This window comes from Lactuca virosa, chromosome 4 (genome assembly GCF_052849685.1).
Source record: "Lactuca virosa cultivar CGN04683 chromosome 4, Lactuca_virosa_CGN04683_v6, whole genome shotgun sequence".
Taxonomy (NCBI): Eukaryota; Viridiplantae; Streptophyta; class Magnoliopsida; order Asterales; family Asteraceae; genus Lactuca; species Lactuca virosa.
The window spans coordinates 493,426,197-493,451,726 of NC_136429.1; positions in this window are offsets into that span (position 1 = coordinate 493,426,197).

Below are 25,530 nucleotides of genomic sequence, written 5' to 3' on the forward strand. Positions count from 1 at the left end.
TCAGTTGTTTAGGCCCTTAAGGGACCTGAGAATCATGGAACTCGACGAGTGGTTAAGCAAACTCGGCGAGTCCAAGGCAATCTCCAAACCTTTAAAGATGAACTCGACGAGTTGTTCATACAACTCGGCGAGTCATAGACTGGACGTATTCGTATGAGGGAGATGGACTTGACGAGTTCAAGGATGAACTCGGCGAGTCAGATAATGATGGTCCTGAGGGTATGATTGAAGGAGAACCCGTTGATTTCTTGCCAAACTCGACGAGTAGAGTCGGGGATTGTATCGAGTTTGAGGCGTATCAACTCGACGAGTTGGTAGACCAACTCGGCAAGTCAGGTCAACTGGATGTTGACTTTGACCAATGTTGACTTTGACTGAATTGAGTTAACCCTGATAAGGGTTGCATGTTCGAATTGATAACTTAGAAGGGTTTCCGTGTAGGGATTGAGGAGTCGAGGAGAGTCAACTTTCACACCGAGGACAGTTCAGACACCACACGACATCAAGGTGAGTTACCTTCCAGTAGGAGTGGGTCTAAGGCACCAAGGCCGGCCCACTAGTAGTTGTTTGGTTGAGATGATTGTATTTGTGATAATTGTCTGGTTTGCTATTGCTTGATATGTGTGTATGCTAGTATGCTATGTTATGTGAGATAGTACCAGTAGGAGGGGACTAGTCCCCGATTCGGTCGTTAGGACCAATGGGTAGGTCGGACACCCCAGATATGTCTGACATCATGATTATGATATGATATTATATGCTAGCGGTAGGAGTTGAAATAGTCCCCATGATCGGTTGAGATAGACCGAAGGGTAGGTCGGCACCCCATAATAGCATATGTCAGCACCCCAGAATGACTTGACATGGGTAGGTCAGCACCCCAGAATGGCTTGACATGGGTAGGTCGGGCGCCCCAGAATTGCCCGGCAATATATATGTTGATTTGTATGTGGTATGATGGGGGAACTCACTAAGATTTGTGCTTACAGTTTTAGTTTTGGTTTCAGGTACCTCTTCGTCTAAGGGGAAGGAGCCGGCGGTGTAGCAGCGCGTTGCATCATGTCTTGATAATTTATTTTATAAATCACTTAATTAAAAATGAAATTTTTGGCCTTTATTTTTGGGATGTTACAAGTCGGGAATCCCACATGTTTAAGAGTCCTCCTGATCTACCTGTTGCGTGCGTTGCATCATGGTTCAATTTCATTCAGTCCCAACATCCTTCCATGTTTATATGATCTGCAACAAGCAATTGAGTTTCCTATAATCCCAAATAGGATATGCAATTTTGAGTCTTTAATCTTTCTACCCAAGCCACTTTATGATCCTCGCCAATTGTAACACTCATAAAATATGGTACCAAAAAATTTATTTTTAAATCATGAATAAACCAGAGTTAGTAAAATCATCTCATCAAAACATAAGTCATAGTATCTCAAAACATCATAAACGGTATATCCATATAAAAACATATGTCAAATATATCAGAGTAAACATCCCAGGCTAAACATCATGGTGTGTGCAATGCAGTCATCACGAGCTCTTCCATTTGCAACTAAAAGTACCTGAAACGAAAACTGAAAACCATAAGCACGAAGCTTAGTGAATTTCCCCCAAACTACCACATACCATACACATAACATGCAACTAGGAGATACGGGCCCCGCCTACACTCAAGGAGATTCGGGCCCCGCCCACACTCGGATAACGGGCCCCACCCTATGTTATACATGCCCCGCCCACACTTAGTGAGATACAGGCCCCACCCACACTCAACTAACTAGGAGATACGGGCCCCACCCACACTCAGCTAATAATGATATACGGGCCCCGCCCACACTCGGCTAATAGTGAGGTACGGGCCCCCGCCCACACTCAACTAACTAAGAGACACACACAAGTATGACACAGACAACAAGTATAACCAAAATACACCTATCCATTCCATATCCACACTCAAGTAATGCTAAGATACGGGCCTTGCCCACACTTAACTACTAATCAACACACATAATATACATGGGCCGACATTGGTGCCTTCGACCCATTCAATCCAGGAGGAAACTCACCTCAAATGTCGGATGATAGCTGAAACGTATTTGCCCCAGAATCAGCTCTACTCACTCCCTGAACCAAAAGAACCCCATAGCTGCCATTTCATACTCACAACTCTTAGGGTTAACCATGGTCAAAGTCAAGTCTAGGTCAAAGTCAAAGTCAACGCCCCGAGTTGACTTAACTCGTCGAGTTTACCCTTCAACTCGTCGAGTTCCCATGAATCACAAAATCATGAAATCGTGATCCAACTCGTCGTGTTTTCCTCCATCTCGCCGAGTTCTTCCTTTTAACAGAATCGGGGCACTTCGGCCCAACTCATTGAGTTCCTCTATGAACTCGTCAAGGTCTTCGGTCTGTTAACCCCTCTTAATGCATTAAGCCCTTATTCCTCAGATCTACACCCTAAAATCCAGATCTAGACTGGAAATATTTCTAGAAGGGTAAAGTTTCCAACTTTACCCATTAATACCTTTCCTAAATGGATTAAGCTCAAACCCTAAACCAAAAAGGCAAAAGTCTTAATCCAAACACCATCAAAACTACAAGATAGACCATGAGGTCATAGATCTGGACTCTAGGGACAAGAAGATCACGTAAAGTCCTAGATTTCTCTACATGAATGGCCATTAGAAGATTCAAAAGGCCAAAATGATGGTCTAAAGGTTGCATGGGACTTCCATGGCCATAAAGTTGGCACCTTTATGCCATGAAAACCCCTCAAGACCTTAGATCTGAAGTGTAAACCCATTTGGGACGTCCAACTCCCAAGGACCATGATATTTGGTCCAAAACCAATCAAAATAACGCTAAACAAATATCTAAACAACTACAAAGCATGGTTCAAGCTTTATACTAGCAAAATGTCGTGGATAAGGCAAGGATTCTGGATCTATAATTCCTTCTTGTGTCCTCAAGCTTCTCCTTCTTCCAATGGATTCAAGCACACACTAAAACACTTAAAATGGCTCACAAACACTCACAATAGCATTAGGGTTTTGAGATCTAGGGTTAGGGACTTGGAGGCTGGAAATGAGGCCAACACCTTGGGGTTAAGGTGTTAAAATTGGGTGCAAACCCCGGAAATAAGGGTTTCATACCTGCCATCCTACTCGTCGAGTTGAGGCCTGCCAACTCGTTAAGTAGGTTACTTAAAATACGCGACCCTTATGATCTCTACTCGAAGATTTTGCAGCTCCCAACTCGTCGAGTTGCTCTATAAATGGAATAAATTATAAGTTAAATACATACCTGGAACCAGGCATTATAATTCTCCCCACTTGTTTCAGACTTCATCCTTAAAGTTTGTTGTCTCAAATAATTCTGGATAGTGCTCTCTCATCTCCTCCTCTGGATCTCAAGTCCATTCTGACCCCTTGTAGCGCGTCCACTGCACCTTCACCAGCTGTACAACCTTGTTCCTCAAGGTTTTCGTCTTCCGATCTAGAATCACCACTGGCCTCTCAACGTAGTTTAGGCGGTCGTCCACCTGAATATCCTCCAAAGGCACAACCGTGGAATCGTCCACTAAGCACTTCCGCAGCTGGGAGACATGCAAAGTACGGTGGATCTTACTAAGCTTGGCTAGTAGATCCAGCCGATATGCTACCTGGCCCACTCGAGCCAAAACCCTGAACGGACCGATGTACGTGCGACCCAGCTTGCCCCGCTTCCTGAATCGGATGACAGCCTTCCAAGGTGACACCTTCATGAGAACCATATCTCATACCTGAAACTCTAGGTCCGATCGGCGCTTGTCAGCATAGCTGTTCTGCCGACTCTGAGCTGTCTGAAGTCTGCTCCAGACCTGGTGGATCATCGTAGTAATCTTGAGTACCACTTCGGTACTCCGCATGACTCTCTGTCCGACCTCGCCCCAACAGATTAAGGTCCTACAGAGCATCTCGAAGGGAGGTCGGTCTATGCTAGCGTGATAACTGTTATTATACGAAAATTCCGCTAATGGAAGATACGTATCCCAAATCCGACCAAAATCTAATACACATGCCTGTAGCATATCCTCCAGAGTCTGAATCGTTCTCTCACTCTGCCCATCAGTCTGAGGGTGGAAAGTTGTACTGAAGTGAAGACGAGTACCCATCTCATCATGAAGCTGCTTCCAAAATCTGGAAGTGAAACGAACATCTCGGTCTGACACAACCGACACCAGCACTCCATGACGTGCCACTACCTCGTGGACATAGATCTCGGCTAGCTTCTTAGCTGATATACTATCATGGATCGGGATGAAATGTGCACTCTTGGTTAACCGATCTACAATGACCCAAATCGAATCCACTCCATGTGCAGTCCTGAGAAGCTTTGTGATGAAATCCATGATGATGTCTTCCCATTTCCACACGGGAATCTTCAACGGCTGCATCTTGTCATGAGGTCGCTGGTGCTCGGCCTTGAATTTCCTGCAAGTCAAGCACCGCTCCACATACCATGCTATATCCCGCTTCATGCAGGGCCACCAATAATCAGGGCAAAGATCTCGATACATCTTCGTCGCACCAGGATGAATGGAGAATCTCGACTTGTGAGCCTCCTCCATCAAAACCTGGCGTACACCGCCCCAGTAAGGAACCCCGACCCTCCGATGCAGGGTCAACAACCCACGGCTGTCGTAATCAAATGAAGCCACCTGACCTATGATCCGCTCACACTTCCGACGCTCCTCCTTCATACCCTCGACCTGAGCCTCCTGAATCCGTTCCACCAACGAATTAATCACTCTCATCCTCAAGCATATATCCCAAATCGGAGCCGCGGCCGCCTTGCGGCTAAGAGCATCGGCCACCACATTGGCCTTTCCCGGGTGGTAAAGGATCTCACTGTCATAATCCTTCACCACGTCCAACCAACGGCACCACGTCATGTTCAGATTTGGCTGGTCATCAGATACCTCAAGCTCTTGTGGTCCGTGTAAATGGTACAACGAACCCCATAGAGGTAGTGTCGCCAAATCTTGAGAGCAAAAACCACAGCCCCCAGATCCAAATCGTGCGTCGGGTAATTTGCCTCATGATACTTCAAATGCCTCGCATCGTACGCTATCACGCGACCCCGCTGCATCAGCAATGCACCCATACCTGTGATCAAAGCGTCATAGTAAACCATAAAATCATCGACACCCTTCGGCAAGGTCAGAATCGGTGCCTCGCACAACCTTTGTCTGAGAGTCTCGAAAGCTGCCTGCTGAATCTCCGATAATAACCCGCCAAACCAAGAAAACTCAGAATCTCAGATGGATATATTCACAATATCTCCTAAGAGATCTAACATAAATCTTTTTGCATAATAATCCCATGCTTAGTAAAGCTCTAAGCCCAAACCTGTCAAATGATACTATCTCCAATCCGAGATAAATATAACCCAATATATATATATATATATATATATATATATATATATATATATATATATATATATATATATATATATATATATATATCAATATTTCATCTCCAATCCGAGATAAATATAAACCAATATATCAATATTTCATTATAACAAATTTAACTAATCAAGTACCATATCTCCAATCCGAGATAACATATTCAAATAATTATACCATCCTGAGGTACCATATAATGTCATAATAATCACCAATACACGTATACCAAAATGTGTAGATACCAACAACAACGGATGTTAGAGTAATGTTACTCACCTGATCACTTGGTTGACATACTACTTCGGTCCTTCACCTATACAACTTTCCTGTTTGTCGCAAACCGATACCTCCGCTGGCCTCGTATCGCCCGTATATCAGCACAAATCACTTTATACGATCTCCCGCAACCGAATCCCCACAGCGCTTCACTTACGTGTACCAGAACCTTCCAAATGACACTAAAAACACTTGGTTTTATACTCTATAAGCTCTCACGTCATGAACATTATAAGCTCACGTCGTGAGCAGTGTCCAGACATGGTCCTGCCACGCGTCACACTCTCCCGCCACGTGTCTCGTCGATTCATCGCATCTCACGTCATGAGAATCACTTGCTTACATCGTGAGAGTCAAATGTCACGTCGTGATGGTCAAAGGTTGACCTTTCACTTGACTTCCATTGACTTTCTCATTATATCATCCTACTTTCATCTCAACTTCAAATAGCCATAACTTTCTCATACGAACTCCATTTTCAGCAAACTTTATATCCACGTAATCGGCATCACACGAACTACAATATTCTTCAATAATATTTTAATAATTAACATTTCTAAAAATTAAACCTTTCTAGAATTTCTCTCACCTACCCCTTTCATAATATTTATATTTCATAAAATAACACTTGTTACGAAAAAAAACGGGTGTCATAAGTCTTCCCCCCTTCAAAAGATTCCGTCCCCGGAATCTCTTGAAGTATCGTGATATAATCAAGAATTCCATTAACTTCCTTCCAAGAAGAACTATTGAATCACATCATCCACTATAATTGCATAGAAATGCATGGTTGTACATTATACTATCACAATTTACTATTATTTTCTTAGCATAAATACCCCATACATCTGCACTACTATACACATATATCTTTATCAACAATGATAACCATTTTCAATACAACATGGTTATGAGCTATCAATTACCATCAAATTTCTACATCTCATTTTAACTTCCTTTCGATTATTAACACTTTTCCTCGAGTCTCACAATCGACTAACATTTCATCGTGAGAAATTCATAACACATAAAAATCTCACATAATAAGGATAGGAACGTATTCACTATCCTTAAATAATTCTAATTAATCATAGTATTTTATTTACTGTCATTGGATTCTTTGCAACAAGTAGTACTCACTTACTACTTAATTAAAATCAACTATTTCTATTTACCATTCTCAACTATCACCAGGTACTCGATTTAGGACTCCTTCTAAGTCACGAGTATTTCACTATTACCAAGTCAGTTAACTACGCACCATGATCTCCAATCCGAGATCACACATACCATTAATTATCAATTATTACTGAATATCATATCGATGAATACCACATTTCCACTTGTTATGACTCACATGAATTTATTACATCAAAATTTCTCGAATTCACCCAATCCATTATGGTTTTTAATACCATAATGTAAATCAGATACACAGTAAATCCACCCATACTGGTATCTTCTATACATACAATATGTCAATCAAACACCTATTTCTCAATATCTTCACACTACGAAGATGTCATTTCATTCTCATCGTAGCAATCTCTTACTATGCTGTCCATAGGTGACATTTTAAAATCAACCTTTCAGACATCATGTCAATCAGTGACATTAATAATTCATCCTTATTCTCTTGCTAAATCTAATACCAAGATTACCATAGATACACTTATACACATACATATATTTTCAATTCATGTGGTAACTCTAATCCGAGATTACCACCATATCGTTTCATGTTCCAATAGTATCCCTAATCCAGGACAACTATCATGTCATACCTGTCACCTTCCATTAGTATCCCCAATACAGGATAACCATTTTGTCATACTTGTCACGTTCCAGTGGCATTTCCAATCCAGGATATCCACCATATCGTACCTGTACAAGTGGCATCTCCAAACCAAGATAACCACCAAATCATACCCATACCAGTGGTATCTCCAAACCAAGATAACCACCAAATCATACTCATACCAGTGGTATCTCTAAACCAAGATAACCACCAAATCATACTTGTACCAATGGTATCTCCAAACCAAGATAACCACCAAATCATACATATACCAGTGGTATCTACAAAACAAGATAACCACCAAATCATACATGTACCAGTGGTATCTCCAAACCAAGATAACCACCAAATCATACATGTACTAGTGGTACCTCCACACCAAGATAGCCACCAAATCAAAAATATGTATGTATATGTATGTATTTCAATTTCTGTGGTACCTCCAATCTGAGATAACACTATAATTCCTTTTAATTCACATGATAACTCTAATATCGAAGTTATCCTTACATTCATTTCCATATTTTTCTCAGGATACTTCAAACACCAACATTTTCATGTCATTGCCACTTTATGACAAAATATATGAATCCAAATTTTGTAACTAAAACAAAGTTTACTAATATTCACTACTCATCTCAAAAATATTACTATCTCCAAAATTCATATCTGAAGTATCAGTTTCTTCTACCGACTTCATATCCCGAAAATATTTCTCCTCACGTCTCCCAAATTTATCATGACTAATATTAAGTATCCTACTTTCAATACAGAGCACACTTTTAACTTCATAATTTCCAACCACATTGTGGCTTTAATCTCGTATCACAAACACGGTCAATAATTATCAGCTCACACAGTTGAAAGATAGATACTAAGCATCAATTAACTATACATTGTAATCTTATGGCCTATCTTCCAAAACCAGTCATTTAGCTGAAAACCAGCCCTAGACAAAATTTAATCCTTACATTGTGATCCATCTATAATCACGTTGTGACCGTGATGATTCTCCGCCTTGTGACTCTCATGTCGTGGTCTTACATCTGCCACGTCGTGACCTTACCTTCCTCACGTCCTGGTCTACATTCCTCACGTCGTGACCTACACAATTCAATTATAGCAATGTACTTAATGCTCACGTCGTGATAACACTGTGCTCACGTCGTGAGATCAAAGTATGTTGCTATTCTTCATTTCGACTATATCACACATCATAATCGCTGCACCAGGTACTTCAAATCGTCACGCATCATATCTCGTTGTAGGCCTCGCAACCGTACATCGCAAATCACCATGTACACCGTGTCATCCGCTACAATACCACTCATCTTCTCGTACACGATATCATCCAATGTCCAGCCTCCCAATGGCGATCGATTTTAATTAATAGGGAAAAAGGTCCCGACAATTACAAATCTATATTTTGAAAAATTCTAACTATTCAAACAATTTTCCTACTAATATCTCACCATATAATTTAATTTAAATCGCATCACGAATCGCAACACCCAGTACGTCATGCATAGCACAGATACCATATCGTGCACCGAAATTCTTCCCGCAATATGCATATATATATATATATATATATATATATATATATATATATATATATATATATATTTATAACTGTTCTATGTAACGCTTGTTCCAAGTATCATTTATTTTTCAAGTTTTTAGGGTTTTGCACTGGGACTCGACGAGTTGGGGAGCCCAACTCGACGAGTAGAGATCGATATTGGATGCGGGACTTAAGGTCTACTCGACGAGTAGACACTGTAAAGGAAAACCCTAATTTTCAGGGGTTTGTACCCTATTTAAGGAACTTATGGGTCATTTGTGGCCTCCCTCACCGTCCTAACTGTCCAGAGAGAAACCCTAGTCATGCTTTAGTGCCTTCTTGAATGTGTGTGAGCTTTGGAGAGTGAATATTGTGCTTCTTGGAAGGAAACTTGAAGATTGAAGAGATTGAAGTGAGGAGAGGGCTTTAAATCCGACATCTACCTGGTGTTAGCATTCATTTGGAGGTAAAAAGTTGCTACGTTAATCTCTATTTGCTTAGATCACATCTTATGGAAGTATATGGTCACTTTTGGTGCATAATGGTGTCATTCTCGGATTTGAACTTGTCATGAGGATATGGTTTCAGATCTGGACCCCTCTAGGCCTCCATGCACATAAAGCTGCTCACCTTTTCTAGTCTTATCCCTTCTCCATGCCCTAAACCTTGTATAAACCTTAGTTTTGAGTGTTTTAGCCTCTTAAGGCCTTTCATGCATGTAAAGTTGGCAACTTTACGTGGTAACTACACCCTAGGGGGCTGGATCTGTAGATTGGAGCCTTAGATTCAACTGGAAAGGACTGAACATGAAAAGGGCTGAAGGAACTCGACGAGTTGATTAGCCAACTCGACGAGTCAGGCAGGGTTTACCCGTTTCCGAGATTCTGAGTGATCTCAGTGAGCTTATTAGAGTTTTCGGTCTAGAGTTTTCGGCCTCCTGGACACTAAAGGACTCGACGAGTTATTCATGTGATGCACTCGACGAGTTTGGTTGAACATGGACTGTTGACCTTGATTGTTGACTTTTACTTTGACCAGGGGGACTAAGTTTGACCTTGAGGGTATTTTTGGTATTTCTGGACTTTGATAAGTTAATCGCATGGTGGTTGTAGACAGTTGAGTTGGAGCTGCGAGTTGGGACTTATCTTATCAGTTCAACATTCTTGAAAGGTGAGTCTCCTCACCATACCAATGGGTCGAAGGAACCAAGGCTGGCCCATTAATTGTTATGTGACATGTTAGTTGGTTATGGGATATGTGGTATGCTAGTTGTAATTGCAGTACTTGCATGAACGAACTCGAGGGGTTCCCGAGGCACTTGGGTGTAAGACCTTGGAGGGTTTCCATGTCGTCCTTAGTAAAGACCTTGGGGGATTCCCGAGGCACTTGGGTGTAAGACCTTGGAGGGTTTCCATGGCATCCTTAGTAAAGACCTCGGGGGGGGGGGGGGGGGGGGGTTCCCGAGGCACTTGGGTGTAAGACCTTGGAGGTTTCCATGACATCCTTAGTAAAGACCTCGTGGGGTTCCCGAGGCACTTAGGTGTAAGACCTTGGAGGGTTTCCATGGCATCCTTGGGCTAAGACCATGTGGGGGTTCCCATGGCACCCGAAGTAAGACCCTGGAGGGTTTCAAGGGCATCCTTATATGTTTGTATGTCTGATTTATATGGTAGTGGGCTAAGACTATGTGGGGATTCCCATGGCACCCGCAGTAAGACCCTGGAGGGTTTCTAGGGCATCCCTATATGTTGTATGCATGGCTTATGTGGTTTATGTAGCTATATAGTAGCTAGTATGGATTATGTGATTATGTGGATTGTATGGGCTATGCTCCGGGGAACTCACTAAGCATTACCTTACAGCTTGTTGATTGTTTCAGGTAATTCTAAGCCTAAGGGAAAGGGCAAGGCTTGATGGCGCGACACGCGCTCTCTCACGAATTTTTATGGGGACACTCTTATATTTGAAATAAAATGTTGATGTTATGAATTTGAAAACAATTGTCATTAAGATTTTATGGTTTATGGAAGTGTTTTGATTGTTTTATAAATGAAAATTTTATTTGGAAAATTGGGTCATTACATTCCAAGTTATTTCTACCAGGCATAATGAAAAACATTTTCCACCTTACGATTTAAGTTTAGGTATTTACTATAAGCACCTAATTCACTTAAACCACAGCTCTAATACCATCTTATAACGCCCAAATTTTTTTCACACCAGGTATACCCCAAAATACATTCCATAATTATAAAAAGTTTAAAAAACACTTTGGTATACATTGGCATACTGGAGCACAAGAAGCTATCACAAGGATCGTGCTGGCAACAAGCACATGATCGAGCCGAGGGCTACAATCTTTAACTTGCAAAACATTTACAAACAAACAACGTAAGCCTCATAGATTAGTGAATAACAACTACAATAACAAAAACACATAATCCAAATAACAAATAATCCATCAGGCAGATATATTCACAATATCTCCTAAGAGATCTAACATAAATCTTTTTGCATAATAATCCCATGCTTAGTAAAGTACTAAGCCCAAACCTGTCAAATGATACTATCTCCAATCCGAGATAAATATAACCCAATATATATATATATATATATATATATATATATATATATATATATATATATATATATCAATATTTCATCTCCAATCCGAGATAAATATAAACCAATATATTAATATTTTATTATAAAAAATTTAATTAATCAAGTACCATATCTCCAATCCAAGATAACATATTCAAATAATTATACCATCCTGAGGTACCATATAATGTCATAATAATTATCAATACACATATACCAAAATGTGCAGATACCAACAATAACGGATGTTAGAGTAGTTTTACTCACCTGATCACTTGGTTGACACACTACTTCGGTCCTTGACCTAAACAACTTTCCCGTTTGTCACAAACCGGTACCTCCGCGAGCCTCGTATCACCTGTATATCAGCACAAATCACTTTATACGATCTCCCGCAACCGAATCTCGGCAGCGCTTCGCTTACGTGTACCAGAACCTTCCAAATGACACTAAAAAACTCGTTTTTATACTCCGTAATATCTCACATCGTGAGCATTATAAGCTCGCGTCGCGAGCAGTGTCCAAACATGGTCCTACCACGCGTCGCACTCTCCCGCCACGTATCTCGTCGATTTATCACATCTCACGTCGTGAGAATCACTTGCTCAGGTCATGAGACTCAAATGTTACGTCGTGACAATCATCACTCACTTCGTGATGGTCAAAGGTTGACCTTTAACTTGACTTCCATTGACTTTCTCATTATAGCATCATACTTTCATCTCAACTTCAAATAGCCATAACTTTCTCATACGGACTCCGTTTTCAGCAAACTTTATATCCACGAAATCGTCATCACACGAACTACAATATTCTTCAATAATATTTTAACAATTAACATTTGTAAAAATTAACCCTTTCTAGAATTTATCTCACCTACCCCGTTCATAATATCTATATTTCATAAAATAACACCTGTTTCGAAAAAAACTGGGTGTCACAGACCAGAATACCCTTCTGTTTGACAAGGCGCCCCAAAAACTGCACCTCGCGCAACCAGAACTCGCACTTGGAGAACTTTGCGAAAAGTCTCTCCCTCCTCAGTGTCTCCAGCACCTCCCTGAGGTGCTCCTCGTGCTGCTCCTGAGTCTTGGAGTAAACCAAGATATCATCGATGAAGACTATCATAGACTAGTCCAGCATCGGTCTGCACACGCAGTTCATGAGATCCATGAATGCGGCAGGAGCCTCGGTGGGCCCAAACGGCATCACCACGAACTCGTAATGACCATTGCGAGTCCGAAAGGTTATCTTTTGTACATCCTCGTCTCTGACTCTAATCTGATGGTAGCCTGGTAGCAGATCAATCTTGGAAAACCAAGATGTTCCTTGAAGCTGGTCATATAGGCCATCAATCCTCGGGAGGGCATAACAGTTCTTCACCGTTACCTTATTCAACTCCCGGTAATCTATACACATCCAATGTGACCCGTCCTTCTTCTTCAAAAATAGGATCGGGGCTCCCCATGGCGAACTGCTCGGCCTGATAAATCCCTTGTCTAACAGCTCATGCAGCTGTGTAGACAACTCCTGCATCTCGGGAGGAGCCAACCGATATGGTGCCTTGGCTATCGGAGCCGCACCAGGAACTAGGTCAATCCTGAACTCTACCCGCCTCTCTGGAGGCACCCAAGGAAAATCCTCTGGGAACACGTCCGAGTACTCCCGTACGATCGGTACATCGTGTACAGTCGCCTTACCCTTCTCCTGGGTATCCATGACATAGGCGACATAACCTGTGTAACCCTGCTGAAGGTAGCGTCTCGCCCTCGCTGCTGAACACAACGTCGGTCCACCCTGCGGCCTCTCGCCCTAAATCACCAACCCTCCCCCATTTGGGGTCCTAACTCGCACTAGCTACCGCTCGTAGTCGATCACTACCCCATTGGGGCTCAACCAGTCCATACCCACGATGACCTTATTTCCTCGCATGGGAATAGGGACTAAATCCACGGAATACTACTCATCGAACAACTACAATATACATCCCCGATGAACCCTCGCGACCCGAACGCTCCAATCATCCGCAATCTCTACATCAAGGGGGCAGTCCAGCTCCCCCGGAGCTCCAAAAAATCGCTTGCTAAGCGCGAGCGACACAAAAGACCGAGTAGCCCTCGAATCGAATATACCAGAGAAAATATACCGTTCACTAAGAACGATCCTATAACGAAACACATAAACATAAGCGACAAATCAATATAAATAAAGAGATAAGGAAAAGATACATACCCTTCACAACATCGGGAGCTGCACGTGCCTCCTCTGCTATCAGCTGGAAGGCTCTACTCTTCACCACAAGCGTCTCTGTCCGGCTCTGATGGTCATCGGTATTCCTCAATGTAGCAGGGCGGGTGCCGCCACCTGTCCTGCTGCTGCTAAACTCAGGCACTAGGACCTCTTGTGGACCCTCTGATTGCACTGGAAACAAATTAGATCAGATACTATGGTGGTGGTAGCAGTATAATCCTTGCTGACATGACTAGTTCGGCCGCACTTAAAGCAACCCGAACTACCTGGCCTGCACGTCCCCCCGTGCTTCCTACCACACTTGTCGCAGCGGCTTCAGCCCTGCTGGCTCTTCCCTCGGGAATCCACCTTGGGCTTCTTGCCCGAACCCTCCACACCAGATGCCACATCTGGTTTCCTCTTCCTATCTATCTCTAAATAAATCTCCCTATCCCAAGCCCTCGCTATCATATCCTCCAGCGTCTTGCAGCTGGATCGGCTCACAAACTGCCGAATGTTGCTCCTCAACATCTCATGGTACCAGGACTTTTTCATCTCCTCGTCTGCCACATACTGCAGAACAAGAAGGGCCCTCTTACTGAACTTGGCAGTGATCTCAGTCACCGTCTCAGTCGTCTGCTGGAGATCCTGGAACTCCAACGCAAGCTGCTGCACCTCAATCACTGGTGCAAACTCTGCCCTGAACCTGGTCGAGAAATCACTCCACATCATCGCATTGATAGCAACATCATCTCCAATAGATCGTCCAACCTCCTCCCACCAATCCCGCGTCCTGTCCTTCAGAAGGCAGGAAGTAAGTTGGACCTTGTCCCCCTCGGGACAACGGCTGGTACGTAAGGCGTTAGTGAAATCCGCCAACCACCTGCTGCTAGCAATGAGGTCCCTAGCCCTATGGTAGTCTGGAGCTCCACAAGCTCGGAACTCCCTGAATGTCATCGTGCACGCCCCCATCCTGGCCGCCATCTCGGTACGGAATGTACCCAACCTCTCATCAAGAATCTCCAAAATGCCCTCCTTGACCGTACCGAAGATCATAAGAGTCTGGTCCATGATACTGCACGTGATCTCAGATAAAATGAACTCCTTCATCTGATCATCGAGATGTCCGGCTCCAGAGCCCGAGCCTGATCCCTTGCCGACGCCAGAACTGCTAACTGGTCTAGTGCGTAGTGTCACCATATTGAAAATACACCATAACAAACATCAGACACTCATCATAACTCGAGGGATCACACACACTACAAGTTCCCTATGTTCATCTCAGCCCTCCTTGACTCGAGTATGGATCCTCTGCTTTCAGTATTACGGGCCCATACTACCTTCCACATCTATCCGTACTTTCCTCAAGAATTGCCTCGACTCCACCAAGTCCCTTTCACTACTGCTTCTCTCAGCGCTGATCTCATCCTAGGCTTACCCTAGGGTAATCTCCGACCCACTCTCCTCCATCAGCTGCATAAGAAGTCCATGCTACCCTTCCATAACTAGCTCGTAAATACCATTACATATTACTAAGACCAGATAATTCATCGAATGAGAGGTCTCTCCCTACAATGGTTGGACTCAAACAAGAGCTGTGAAATAAAGCTAAACCTAACCTTCTGAAATTATTTAGTCCTCATAATATGTAGCTTAGTGTATTCGTTTACTTGTTAGTTAAAGATAACTAGAACTCCTAAAAGCACAAAGCAAACAACATTCGAGCATTGAGTAATCAAAACAAAGCATATCTTAATCATGCCATCATATCACTGACTAATCATTACTAGCATGCAGCTCAATAAGCTCGTACAGTAGGCATACAAGGCATCCTTCCCAGATCCTTAGCCCCAATCTAGCATGCAGTTCACATATTCACAATTCATATCATAACATAATCATGTATGGGTAATTTGGGAGAACTTACTTGAGGTCGGTTGATTGCATGCACCATACCCTTTTCTCTTTTAAAAATCCTTTTTATAAAAATGATTTTCTTTTGAAAACTTTCATACCAAGTCCTTAGTTTGAGTTCAGACACACCCGAGAGTGTGCCCGAATCCCTGAAACCAAGGCTTTGATACCAACTTGTAACACTCATAAAATATGGTCCCAAAAATTTTATTTTTAAATCATGAATAAACCAGAGTTATTTAAATCATCTCAACAAAACATAAGTCATATTATCTCTGTAACATCCCAATTTTCAAGACTAAAAATTTCATTTTTGTTTTAACGGTTTATAGAAACATTTTACAAATAAACATCATTCATTCATTTCATTTCAGAAAGACCATAATCACATGTCTCAAAACCATATCATAAATAGTAATACTGTCACAGTACAATCCCAAGAATCTTATAGTGCGGAAATCATGTGTGTGTGAGGCGCTGCTACCGTGCCGGCTCCTTCCTTTTCGACGAAGAGGTACCTGAAATAAAACTGAAAACTGTAAGCACAAAGCTTAGTGATTTCCCCCATCATATCACATACCATACAACATACATACTTTCGGGCAATTCTGGGGTGCCTGACCTACCCTGCCAGGCATTTCTGGGGTGCTTGACTACCCTACCAGGCAATTCTGGGGTGCCCGACCTACCTATGTCAAGCAGTTCTAGGGTGCTGACCGACCCTTCGGTCCTTACGACCGAGATACGAGGACTATTTCACCTCCTACTACTACCACATAATAACATAGTATAAACATACTGTCACGCATATCTGGGGTGCCCAACCTACCATATGGTCCTTACGACCGTGACACAGGGACTATTCCCCCTACGGCTACTATCACATAACATCATAACATACTAGCACATAAAACATATTAGGTAGCAGCAAACCTAGATGAATATCACAAAGACAATCATCTAACATACAACTCCTACTGGTGGGCCGGCATTGTGGCCGTAGACCCACCGCTACTGGAGGGTAACTCACCTCGATGCTGAGAAGTGTCTGAACTTTCCTCAATATCGGGATCAACTCCTCAAACTCCTACACATAACAACCTTACTTAATTACCATTACGTATTCTTAACCCTTACATGGGTCAAGTCAGGTCAAAGTCAAAGTCAAAGGTCAACACCCTGGTCAAAGTCAACTCTGGGTCAAAGTCAACATCCGGTTGACTCGAATCGCCGAGTTGACCCATCAACTCGCCGAGTCCGATAATCCTTTAAATTGCTAAAACTTCGACCCTACTTGCCGAGTCTTTCAAGAGCTCGCTGAGTTCTCCTTTAAACAAAGTCGGGACCTTCTACAACCGACTCGTCGAGTTCATCCTTGAACTCGTCGAGTCCTGAAGCATACCAAATGGCCCCTCTAGTCCTGGACTCGTCGAGTTCTCCATGAACTTTTCGAGTTCGTCTTCATGCAGTTGGGCTTAGTCCTGAACTCGTCGAGTTTGTTCTTGAACTCGTCGAGTTCCATGATCTTCATGTCTACAATGAACCCAAATGATTGAGTCTTCTTCTAACTCAACATATTGTCCATTATCAGAAGAGGTTTGGGGGAAATTGCGACCCCACTTGCCGAGTCATATGAGGAACTCGCTGAGTCCCTCTTTGTCCAAAACTGTTCAGTCGATTTCAGTTTCTCTTAATGCATCCAAATCATAGATTTGACCTCCTAGGGTCCATATTATACGTAAAGTTACAAACTTGATGTTCATGCATGGGACATTTGGCTCAAAAGGTCCTAAAAAGAGGTTTATACCATGCATGGGACTCCCATGGCCATAAAGTTGGCACCTTTATGCCACGGGAACCCTTAATGGTTCCAGATATGAAGTTCTTTTCCCAAAATCGTGGTTGCATCCAAAAATGGCTCCAAAAATGGCTTCCAAAAACCCTAAGTTACTCCAAAAAGATTATTTAATGAAAGGAGGAGCAAGGTCTGGACTTTTTACCGCCAAGAAGCAGGAAATGAAGCAAAATCTCTGGATCTTCTTGCTTCTTCTGAAGTCCCAAGCTCCTTCTTCTTCTTCTCAATCTTCTAACACACACAAATGGCACAAAATAGCTCAAAATCATTCAAAATTGATTAGGGTTTAGTGAGGGGGGTCTGAGGGTGCTGGAGGCTGTAAAGGGAATCAGTTAAGGTGTTTAAATAGGGTGCAAACCCTAAATATTAGGGTTTCATCCAGTCAGCCCTACTCGTCGAGTCGGGCTCCCGAATCGTCGAGTAGGTTATTACAAACCCGCATCCAAAGTCCATTCTACTCGATGAGTTGATCCTCCAACTCGTCGAGTCCAGTGTAAAAATGCAAATATTCATATTTAAAATACGTACAGAGAACCGGGTGTTACAATCTCAACCATGGTCAAAGTCAAGTCTAGGTCAAAGTCAAAGTCAACGCTCCAAGTTGACTCAACTCGTCGACTTTACCCTTCAACTCGTCGAGTTCCCATGAATCACAAAATCATGAAATCGCGATCCAACTCGTCGAGTTTTCCTCCAACTCGCCGAGTTTTGTCCTTTTAACAGAATCGGGGCACTTCGGCCCAACTCATTGAGTTCCTCTATGAACTCGTCGAGGTCTTCGGTCTGTTAACCCCTCTTAATGCATTAAGCCCTTATTCTTCAGATCTACACCCTAAAATCCAGATCTAGACTGGAAATGCTTCTAGAAGGGTAAAGTTTCCAACTTTACCTATTAATACCTTTCCTAAATGGATTAAGCTCAAACCCTAAACCAAAAAGTCCAAAGTCTTAATCCAAGCACCACCAAAACTACAAGATAGACCATGAGGTCATAGATCTGGACTCTAGGGACAAGAAGATCACGTAAAGTCCCATATTTGTCTACATGAATGGCCATTAGAAGCTTCAAAAGGCCAAAATGATGGTCTAAAGGTTGCATGGGACTTCCATGGCCATAAAGTTGGAACCTTTATGCCATGAAAACCCCTCAAGACCTTAGATCTGAAGTGTAAACCCATTTGGGACGTCCAACTCCCAAGGACCATGATATTTGGTCCAAAACCAATCAAAATAACCATAAAAGAAGATCTAAACAACTACAAAGCAAGGTTCAAGCTTTATACCAGCAAAATGTCGTGGATGAGGCAAGGATTCTAGATCTATAAGATCGCTCTTGTGTCCTCAAGATTTTCCTTCTTCCAATGGCTTCAAGCACACAATAAAACACTTAAAATGGCTCACAAACACTCACAATAACATTAGGATTTCGAGATCTTGGGTTAGGGACTTGGAGGCTGGAAATGAGGCTAACACCTTGGGGTTAAGGTGTTTAAATAGGGTGCAAACCCCGGAAATTAGGGTTTCATACTTGCCAGCCTACTCATCGAGTTGAGGCCTCCCAACTCGTCGAGTAGGTTACTTAAAATGTGCGGCCCTTATGTTCTCTACTCGATGAGATTGGGGCTCCCAACTCATCGAGTTGCTCTATAAATGGAATAATTTATAAGTTATATACATACCAGGAACCAGGCGTTACACCAATTCCCCTGGCATTTAAACTTAGACAGTTCATTTGGGTGCTCCTTTCTCTCTAATTTCACCCACTATTTCCTGTAGAATAGGGTTCTGTTTCTCAATTTCGAACCCAAGCTCATTCCCAATTTCTTCTATTTTTTGATTTCCAGATTGGATGAGGCACATACACTCTCTTCAACTATTGAGTTGGAATCTGGAGCACTTCTATTTAGATCGATAGATGGGTTGTCTCCTTCCTCTGGTAACAAAGGGGGATCAAGGGGGGGGGGGGAGGGAATTCATAAGCCTTATTAGGAAACATGAAGGGGATGCTCAAGAAAGGGGGAATTTTGAGTTCTCCTGATCAATTCTTCTTCTCTTACCTAAAGACCCACCTATGATCGATTCATAATTTGAATTCATCTTATCCTATTGGGTTGAATTAATTGGATATGTAAATGGCCTAAAACATCCATTTGGTTCCAAATTGTTCATAAACCCAATAGCTTTTGACCTGGTAGACACGTTGGATTTGTATCTGGTTCCACCTACTTCTTCTGTTTGACTTTGTTCCAAGGGGATTTTACCGTTACCAGTTAATACCCTTGCATTCCCCATGATCACTTCATCTTATGATGTCATAGCTTCTACCATTGACATTGGCTCCCCATGCGACGATTGGTTTTCTTGGTTTTGAGCATCACCGACCGACAACCTTTGACCATTTTCCGGTAATACCTTATCCACAGTTGCTGCTTTTCCGTCGCTTCTCTTGTCTCGGACCTCATCTGTTGTGTCTTTGTTATCTTCCAGATCTATTTCCCCTTCCTCATGTTTGATAACATTGCCGACCATCCATTTATCCAAAATTCCTTCTTCATCCTCCTCATCTTCTACACATTCCATATTTTCATAGTAGTCATTTAAAGGATCGAATCTGAATGGAAACTAGTCTTTTTCGAACTTAGTGATACCAATCTTGAATAGTTTGTCTTCAACATCCACCACGACCTCCTCGTTGATTCTGTTACATCTATCTCTTAGAATGCCAATCTTGGCACATAAATGATCGAAGATATTGTAAATTTCATCAAAGGCGACAATTGTTCTTCCAAATCTTCCTATGATAGCCTCAAAATTTCGATGTCCCTACAGGTATAGGGGTAATCCCACTATTCTAATCCATGCGACCCTCTCAAATCCTGTTTCTACTTGCTCACCCTACTTTACCCACTTTAAATTTTCTTTTCATCTATTTTCATTCTCCATGAATCCGTTTGCATCCTTTGAACTTTCAAACAGAAGTACAACCTTAAGAACTGTAATATATATTTTGTTCACACATACTTCTTCTTTGATGGATAGTAGTTTGGGGATCTATAAAAGATGATTTAGTGACACCGTTTATCTAATAAGAGTCATTTTTCATCCATTCATAGATTCCACCTTCTCGATGTAGAAGGATAGGCAGCTGTGGTGGACGTGCTGTTGGGGGACCAAGGGGCTTGGATCATGCTTTCATGACTTCAGCAACGGAACGGTGGTCCCGGAATCCTTCAGAAGGGTTGGGCTTTGATGGTTGTACCGGTTTATGACTTGTACCAATTTTACGCTTAGCTTCCTTTCATTCGTATTTCTCCAGATTGACTGCAAGAATCCTTCCGTAAACTTTGACTCCATCGAGTTTCTTTTCAAGCTCTTTCACGTCATCCATACCTTGGAATCTGATGAATATATAGTTTTTTCTATTTCTTCTTTTCTTCATCCTTAAGTACACGTCCGATAATCTCCCATGTTTGGCGAAAATGTTCCATAGTTCGCCTTTGGTAACGTTCCCCGGGATGTTTGATACGAAATATGTCATCACGTTAGCATGATACTGTTTGGCGACACTTTCCTCCTTCGGGCTTTCCTCCCACTACCCCACTATGAGCAGAATGATTCTGATCGATCCAAGTAATCCTTAGGAAGTGACATTTCTATTTATGAAATTAATTCATGTATATAAGGTACAATATATTTGCAGCTATCGTACAAGTCAAAAAAACATATATTCTATGTGGATGAATTTCTTTATTCAATCTATTATGACTACTTTCATAATCAAGGTGGTATATCAATTAATCTTCTTACCAACTCAAGATCATAAATTGGTATATTTTTAAAGGCTTTTTTTGTTCAGGAACTTAAATATATATAAACCATTCAGGGTGGAGCCAAAATTTCAGAAAGAGGACTTAAAAGACACGTGAAGCTAAGATTTAGAAAATGGGCTTAAAAAGATGATTTTAGAATAAAGGTGGAGGTAGCCCATCTCCCTCAACCCTTTTTGTCACACCCCAAAACCAAGAACGGCGGAAACGTTCAGGGGTGGAGGACGTCATGTAAAGTATCATAACAGTGCAAAGTAGTAAACAAGCAACAACATCATCCATTGCATTAAAAGTAAAGTTTTAATACATGAGTGTTCTTTCATAGTAATAAGACACCAAAATATGTAATCAAAATAAAAGACGAGTCTTGTCTGTGCTCCGTCTTCTCAAAACCTGGTCATCGTACCTGTCTACTAGTGACCTGAGAATACAAGTTATTTTGAAAGCGTAGATCAGCATAAAGCTGGTGAATTCATAAGTATTTTAGTGTCACTGATTTGTAAAGCTGTTATGAAAGACTTGCAAATGTTTAATGAAACATTTAGTATAAGTGTGAAAACCCTAGAAAATCCCATATTTCCTACTAGTATAAAACGTAGTCTTCTACCAAGACCCGAATGCTTTGAAGGTTTGCATTTCTGTATCAATGAAGCTTTTTCCCATGTACAACTATTATTATAAAAATATAGTCTACCTCATCGTTTATGTGAATGTGTCACAAAATAAAAGTAATAGGGAAAATTATATAATCATTGAAATCGTATCCTTTTGCCTGAGGATAATCACGGTGTGGAAACTCGCCGAACAGTACAACCAAGAACATCCGTCGATGAACAGGTCCCGCTGTAGCTAGCAGCCAGGTGTAGGATGGTCAGTCCCGTATAGTATATATAGTATCTCTCTCTATATAGTATATAGTATTTCTCTATGTATAACAAGTAATAGTATCTCTTCATATAGTATTTAGTATATTTGTATAGACTCATGAATGAACTGACTCTTATGTAATTCCTTGTACTAGGAATGGTAATTTGTATCTCCTAAACTATACCTATAATAGTTTACTGGAATGTAGATTGAATGTCCAAGTAGGTTTATACACCCTTGCTACTCAAGAGTATTGGAACTGAAGAAAGAATGAAAGCCCTAATATCAATACATATATACATGAAACATAAGTGTATAGATAGGGTTTTTATCAATAAGTTGAAAGAGGTTTTGTAATACATTTAAGAGTTTTGAACAATAAATAATAATGACTTGATGTCGGTTTATAAAACGATTCAAAAGTAGTTTATTTGATAACAAAGTATAAAATAACTGAAAACCATTGCATTTAACACATTTTGAAGTATGTGAAAATCAGTTGGTTGAAAACACCGTTATAAATCACATGTGATTGATTCTATAACTTCCTGTTTTCTACTTGTATTCCCCCCCCATGAAAGCATTTAAACTCATTTAAAAGGATTGATTAAGGGGTATGAACTCACCTGTAGTGAGTAACTCGAATGAAAGATCGATATAGGATTGTTGGGTGTCAATTGGAGTCTTGAGTACAAACGAATCCTATTTAACATATAATTACACATATATGAATACATTCCATGTATATAACCACTAAAAGTGTTAGGGACACGCCTTAGGGACATAAAAACACTTAGAATTAAGTGTTACAACCATATATGATTGTATATAAGGGCTATATGGCTATACAAGGGAGTGTATGGTTAAAATGCACAACATTTATGTGTGTGCGGCCGCACACTCCCTATGAAATGTGCCAAAACGTATTTTAAGGCTTTAGGACTCATCTAGGAAGGTTTCTTACTTCTTGCCTTAGCCTTATATGGAGTTTATTGCCATTTTTGGACCTAAAAAGGGTGTGTGCGGCTACACATGGTGTGTGCGGCCGCACACCCTTTATGAAGATGATAAAATCGAGTTTTTCTAGAATATCATCAAGTGTTCTTAGCATATAACAAGTTATGATAAGTGTATACACGTTATAGAGGCTTGAAAGGGTGATTAAGGTCCAAAACTAGTGTGTGTTCTTGGTGTTCTTGGTGATCTAACACCAAATAGGTGTTTTCATGGATCAAATCAAGGAGAAAGGCTAGTTAAGGTCATATATTAGCTATTCAAAGGATGAATCACTCACTTGATTGAAGATTGAAGTGAAACTTTGGATGATACTTGAGAGAAAACGAGTTCTAGCTTTGAAGAAGTGGAAAAAGTGTTCAAAATGGCTAAGTGTTGAATATATAGGTGGGAGTGTGAGGTTGGTATGGGTGTGCGGCCGCACACACCTGTGTATGGCCGTACACTCAAGTGTGCGGCCGCACACTCCATATGTTGGAGTGTTTGGCCCGATTTTGCTTGATATGCATCGTGTTATCCCATTTCTAGGTTCCTACCTTAATTGTACTGGGTTTAGAACACTCAAACAGACCCCAAACAGTGCTAAAAGCTAGCGAAACGAGTCTATCTTTCATTAAATTGATCCATTGATTGAGATAAAAATTTCGGGTTGTCACATCATCCCCCTGTTAGAAGGAATTTCGTCCCGAAATTAGAGTTTAAGCAAATAAGTAGTTACAAATAACTAAGTAAAAAGACGAGGATATTTCAGTTTCATCTGATCCTCTCTCTCCCAAGTGAATTCAGATCCTCGCTTGGCGTTCCAGCGAACCTTCACTATCGGGATACGGCTTTGCTTTGTTTGCTTGACCTCTCGGTCCATGATCTCTACAGGTTCTTCCACGAAGTTGAGGCTCTCGTTGATCTCGATCTCGTCGAGTGGGATTAAAAGAGTCTTGTCGGACTGACACTTTTTCAAGTTCGAGACGTGGAAAGTAGAATGTACGTTACTGAGTTCACGAGGTAAGTTAAGTTTGTAAGCTACAGGGCCGATTCTAGCGAGAATCTCGAAGGGCCCTATGTATCTTGGATTTAGCTTTCCACGCTTTCCGAAGCGTATCAAGCCTTTCCAGGGTGAGACCTTCAATAGAACACGGTCGACCACCTGGAATTCCAATGGTTTCCTTCGTTTATCTGCGTAGCTTTTCTGTCGGTCTCTAGAGGATTTCAATCGTTCACGAATCTGAACGATCTTCTCTGTCGTTTCCCGAATGATCTCCGGACCTGTGAGAGTGCTGTCAGGAACTCGTCCTTTAGCTAACTGGGTATCACCCACCTCAGCCCAGCACATAGGGGATCTGCAGTTTCGGCCATAGAGGGCCTCGAATGGAGCAGCCTTTATGCTCGTATGATAACTGTTGTTGTAGGAAAATTCGACAAGGGGTAAATGGGTATCCCATGCCTTCCCAAAGTCGATCACACAGGCTCGTAACATATCTTCCAAGGTTTGGATAGTCCTCTCACTTTTTCCGTCGGTCTGTGGATGGTAGGCTGTACTCATGTCCAGCCTAGTTCCTAGGGAACTTTGTAGCGACTGCCAGAACCTCGAAGTGAATCTACTATCTCTGTCCGAGATAATGGATATGGGAACACCGTGCAGTCGTACAATCTCCCGTATGTAAGTTCTTGTAAGCTTCTCCATCTTGTCTGTTTCTTTGATAGGCAGGAAGTGTGCGGACTTGGTCAATCTGTCGACGATGACCCATATGGTATCAAGTCCACCCGTTGTCTTGGGCAACTTGGTTATGAAGTCCATAGTGATCCGCTCCCACTTCCATTCCGGTATCTCCGACTGCTGTAGTAGACCGGAGGGTTTCTGGTATTCGACCTTGACCTTGGCGCAAGTAAGGCATTTACTCACGAAGGTAGCAATCTCTGCTTTCATGTTAGGCCACCAATATAGCTTTTTAAGATCCAGATACATCTTATCTAAACCTGGGTGGACGGAATAACGAGTGTTGTGCGCCTCGGTCATGACCAAGTCTCTGAAACCACCGTGTTTCGGTGTCCAGATCCGGTCCATGAGATACAAGGCTCCGCCACCTTTGACTTCCAAGTTCTTATCCATCCCTCTCAGGGATTCACTCG